Below are 6,043 nucleotides of genomic sequence, written 5' to 3'. Positions count from 1 at the left end.
AGGATCAGAGCAACACCCCTCAAGCCAGTTGAATTATTATGTGGTATGTGTTATAATGTGAGAAGATCAGATGGTAGTAATAGCCTTATTTCTCAATTAACACCAGGAGAATGGAGACATAATGTGTTCACCCATGGATTAAACGAAGAGTTGTAGATGGATCAACTATTTTGCACCTCCATTCTCCTAATTTTTCTGACAATAATGCTAGTGCTAATGTCTTATGTGTGTGAATGTTCCAGGCCAAGGCACTAAACAACTTGCATAACAATGTGAAAAGGTATCAGGGATATCCAGACACAGCTCCCAACTCTCTCCCAATACAATATGATGCAGGTGTAACCAGCATCCCCACCACAATCTTCCAACTCCAAAACTTGACTAAAAATGCACATATTTTAAGTTGCACTGACATAGTTTTGCATACAAGTTGCAAGTTGCAACTTGAAACTTAAGTTGCAAGACAATTTGATTGACAGAGCAAGAAAAGGTGGCTTATCAGACAGCATCGAACCAAGCCCACACCCCTCCATGCACTCCAAAACATATTCCTCTCAAAATGGACCAAACTTCTTGTCAAAGTTAAGTGTTGGAGTGGTTGTCATATCGACCTAAAACACACTAGGTATAAGCAAATAGGTTAGAGGCCTCCGACTGATTAAGGAACTGCACCCCTGGGCGCCGATTGTCAACAAAAGAAAACCTGCAATGGTTTATCACCACAAATCTCACACCAATACCCACCACCATGGCCATTGATATGCAGGCCGTAGCACGGGCGGCACACTCGAGCGAAGGCGAACAGTTTGCGCGGAATTTGTATCATTCGAAAATCATGACGTCATTTGTGCTCGCCTACCGAATTAACGTCACTCTCATCCCTGAAAATAGGCATTTAACTGTTGAAGCTAGAATTTCTGTAGTATGCTGCGATCAAAATTCTGTTTTAATGTGACAGGTTGTCATATTTTCCAACGCCAATATTACTTGATTCTGACATCATGAATTTGACACTGAGGACTCAGATTCGTTCTCTTTGGCAAATGTGTTTGTTAGTATAACATTTTTAAAAGTGATCTTCAAACAATTTTAACCCCATTTCTGTATTCGATCACTATGTTTTGTTCCAAAGCATTAGGAATATCCGTGGCCAAAACTCGCGACAGCTGACGGTGTTTAGCTGAGACCTTGGTGCGGTCAATTCCAGTACCGCTATCTTATGAATGAAAGTGGCTGGCGGCATTTGTGATCGCGTGTGCTTGGGGAGGAGTGGGCGTTACACAGGTGTCCGGGTTTCTGCGATTCCCGTGACCTTTTAGGCCCTAACTTGGTGTATTTTATGTTTTCTGTGCTGTGGACCTGAAAATTCAACAATGAATTTTCAATTTGGCCCTAGATTCGATTTGTTCCGCCCGAAGATTTGATGCTTATTGGTAGAGATCTAACCCCTATGACCATTGATGGAAGCCTGAACGCATCAACACCGTCAGAGTACTACTATAAACACTTCTGCAGGCTGGAGTATGTACCCATTTTTTGTTCTGCAATGGCACTTACTGTCACATGTTAATCATATTTCATGTGAGGTAAAAGTTGTATAAGATTGCATGAATGCCTATAAATCAAATTTTGCATTTGGTTGGTGTCGGTAGTTTTTTCTATCATGACGTTTCAACTATTAGTGCACTGTATGGGGTGTCCAGGAGAGGGCCTCTTCCACCTAACTGGGTGGGAGACAGCCAGCCTGCAATGATGTCATCCACTGTCACTGAATGCCTGTGTAACATTGGTCCAGTGAGGCCTGCTGTGGTATGCAGAACTTAACAGGGTAGGAAAAAATGATTCTGAGTCTTTTAATTGTGGCTTTGATTTGTAAGAAGCTTTTGGTTAAATGTCCTTGAAATTCCCTTTAAACTCCATGATTTAATGGAATACTGTCGCCGCAGTGGAATTGTGGGCAACAATGCATGACACTTGTGGGCCCAGGTTTAATTGGGCATTAATACACGGAAAATTGTTGCTGTATATGGCTGCCACACTGGCCATATTTGGAGAAAACATGTTTTTCAGTCAGGGGAGAGGGACCATTGGTGTCATATACCTTTTCCATCAGTGCATGCATATCTAAATTATTTATGAGTGGTTCTTAGGCTTATTTCAAGGATTCAGACATATCTGTAAAAAGAACCATTATTTTGCCTAATTCCAGGCAGTCTGTGAAGTTTGACAGAGTTTGGAATGGACAGAAGATAGTTATGATTAAAAGTATATGACTGCCATGGTTCTTCTCTTACCATGGTACCAACTCAGAAAGTGGTGCTCACAGGTATTTAAGTAAGTATGTAATTAGTGAGCCACGATAGATATGTGAGTGAGGGGTTTGACACTGCCCTGGGAGTGCATGTCAGCTTTGGTCAGCTCTAGCTATACTTGAAAGAAGTTGAGAGCCAAGCCTGGCAGAAGAGTCACAGCTTCCATTCAACATGAATTGGAAGAATGCTATATTTATTCCAACCATACAACAGCTACTCAATGAGATGTAGATGTGGCCAGATGCCTGGTTTGAGGGTTCATAGGTCACAGTCCTCTTCAGACATTCAGTTACATGTGCATTTTGGTCATAATTCAACGCACAGACCATTGCACAGTTACCCGTGGCCTCAGTTACCCTTATCTATCCCTGCCTGTTGAGGTAGTGTATATGGTCCACCATCACATTGCACTAGCACAATGACCTTACTGGCAAATTTATTATGGAAGGTATAGCCATTTTGATTTCCACTGAATTCAGGCTTACAATTTTAATGAAAATGGGTGTGCTAAAATTGTTTTAAGTCAGTTATGTTAATGTGTTTCTACAGAGCTGATATTTATCTTGATAAAGGTTGGTGTCCCATGACTTAGCCAGCCTTTCATGAAAAGCGCAATGCATGTGTGTGACAGTGATCCACATGGGCCTCTGGTTGCACTATTCCTGTCCTGTATGACAGAATAGCATGTTGACATGAAGCTTAAAGGCAAATTTTACTTATTTCATTGACAACTACTTGGATTTTGAAATGATTTCAATTTACTTGCATCGTTAACTACTCAAAAATATATTCTTAATTACACATTCATACATATCCTGGAACTAGGACATGTCCAAATCACTGAAAAAGGAGAAATTCACCTGTTATTTATATTAAGTTCATTGTTATCTCGCGCCCAACATCCGTTGACTCTTAATCGAGGCCCAGATTTTCCCTGTCATCCGGTGCTGGTTCTTAATCTGGGACATAGTTGCCATCGGCCGCCCTAATCCTTATGGCCGCCGCCTGTCATATCAGCTGGGTTCAAACGTTTAGGATTTCGCGGCGAGATTCGCCAGGGGGTGCGTGGTCAAGATCACATTACACCGCTCGTGGAGCCGCTTGGCTCGGTAGGCATGAACTAACCTTGCTCTGCGTCGCGACACTTTGACGTCTGCAGTGCCCCAAATAACCCTTGCACCCAAATGACGGTCGCTGTTATTACTCGCACCCCTGGGAATGCGCGTCACGAGGTCGGTGACGACCGGCCCTTCGGAGCTGCCGGCTGTCTGATTACTACGTCATGAGGGACGTGTTCGTGGAGCACGGCCTCGCCTGGAACAGCCTGCCACCGGCCGTTGTGGCCTCCTGCATTGGTGCCGTGTTTATGTCCATGCATGACTAAGCTAACAAAAAGGCAGCGCCTGATTTTATAAGCTTCTATGGCATCCATTGTGCGTTTTCATTATTGTCGCAGGCGCTTTATTAGGCAACATGTTATGCAGTTGCTGGAAGTAAACATGCCATATATATGAAGCGATTTGTATTCGAGATGATCACGATGACGATGGTGAAAAATTGTAACCAAAGGAATTGACGATCATTGGAATGTTGAGTGGCTTAAAATAACCCAGCTGACAGAGACTATCATGAAACAAAAGAACTATCTTCCAGTCCTTGAGTGTTCAAATGGAAGGTTCCGCTGCGTCACAATTTTCCTCCTTTTTTGTTCCAAACCAGCTGCGTACTGGTACTAAAGCTTGCACGTATTGATTTCCGGACTGCTGGCCAGCATCGCTCGATCTTGTTTCACACAGCCACAGTATCAAGTGAACCATCAATATCGTTGCGCCTGTGCGACCCGTCTAGGCGCAGGAAGCTGTTGGTAGTGATGGCGACACGTGACTCACGTGCCTCCATAATCGGGCGAGCCATATGCCTAGTTGCCAGGCTTTATTGCCTCGAGATATTGGCAACTGTGCGTCTCAAAACACAGTTTCGAAGTTACCAGCGAAAACTGCGGTGCGAAAAAGTCCACACTGCATTTCATCTGCCACCTTGCATTTTCATAAGTCTTATTTTATTTGGTGCCATGGAGGTTTGATGTGCGCAGTGTGGTACCAGACACAGGATTTTGTGTGGATGCTGGGAATTTTTGATCCATGACTGGGCGCGGTCGGTTCGGCGCGTTACGCCTCTTGACGTTAGAAGCAGTGTTGGAAATTCTAAAAAAATCCTTGTAGTGTAGTACAAATTTGTTATAGTGCAGTACAAAGTTATCCAAGTGCTGCGAGTCATTATAGTTTTGTTAAAGCTATCTTTGAAAGAAAACTCTACAATTGGTGGGACTCAACGAAAGTGCCACTTTTCACATACAGAAGTTCATGTAAAAACACTTGAAATGAAAGGAAGCATCAGTATTAAACATGGCACACTGAAACAACACAATTCTCATACTCTTTACCATGAAACACATGTGCATATACGTAGGTTTGCAATTTATGAAAGGCTTTGTGTACACACCCCGCAAAACAGGTTAATTACGCATTGGGCTTATACACTCCAAAGCGGCGGGTGGCTGCACACCGGGCATATCCACCCTTTAAAATGGAGGGTGGGTAGGATACGCACAGCCAGAGAAAAATGGTACACAAAAAAGTGCAAATGAACGTGCCACAGACGGCCACCTACTCATGCTCTTCGACGATCACGCTACTCACGCTCCACCACCGTCACGCTATTCACGCTCCGCCAGCTAACTGGTTTTAAAAACGGCTAAACATTCATGCCCCCCGCCTTCCAGCTCCCGGTCAACACACGAGGCATTGCACGGCCCACCCGAACAATAGAGACAGGCAGCACTCTTAACCGATTTACCGAACCAGCGCAAGTACAATGTCTGACAGACCCGTGCAGGCCGGCCAAAGGGGATCGGAGTCAGTCACTCCGCTGACTCCGGCGGATAATGCAATGCAGTAATGAATTTTGATGCGCTTTAGCCGATATCATTGCGAAGTATGAGGTTCATGTTACTCTGGTGTCATTGTGTTTTTGCCGGAGCGAGATGGCTGCCTCCGAACAGACTTAAAAGGGATTTTTGTAAAGCCTGAATTACCGGCTTTAATTTCACACCCTTAAGTAACAAATTTAACTTCGTTTAACCCACAGCTGCCGTAACATTTTTTGTACTCCGGGTACCAGGAAGTGGCCAAAAATCCAACCACATAGCGATTCTGGATGAGTACAAACAAGCCCTTCTTCATGATCGTGATGCCCATCTCTATGCAGCTTCCGTCCAAATGTTTACAAATCTGTTCAAGGCATGAGCGTGAGCAGAATATATATGCTCTTGACAAATCAGTCACGAGCAGGCGAATCATTCAAACCAATTGGAGAGTCTTGCCATGTTCAACCTCCAACCTGAGCTGGGAGGCGGGCGCAAGCCGCTGAATAGTTGAGACGTCTCCGACGCAGAATTGTGAGTGATTCTCTTATTTGCATTGCCATGACACAGTGGTGTTGCGTGAGTAGGCGGCCGTCTGTGGTAGGGGATTGGGCTGCGGTTTATGACTGTTCGTTGCATTCTTGGCAATTAATGCGGTTCGTCGTCAATGGTCTGTTAAGTCATGTTCAAGTTTGAGTTGGTCTGCGAATATAGGAAGTGGGAGCTTTGCTAATCTACAGACTGGTGCGATTCTCGTACTCCTCCCTCATTTCCCGGTATTGTTCAAAGGCGATTCCATTCAACATTC

The sequence above is a fragment of the Pollicipes pollicipes genome, unplaced genomic scaffold (genome assembly GCF_011947565.3).
Source record: "Pollicipes pollicipes isolate AB1234 unplaced genomic scaffold, Ppol_2.1 Scaffold_4881;HRSCAF=5763_pilon_pilon_pilon, whole genome shotgun sequence".
Lineage (NCBI taxonomy): Eukaryota > Metazoa > Arthropoda > Thecostraca > Pollicipedomorpha > Pollicipedidae > Pollicipes > Pollicipes pollicipes.
Note: the sequence above shows the minus strand (reverse complement) of the source record.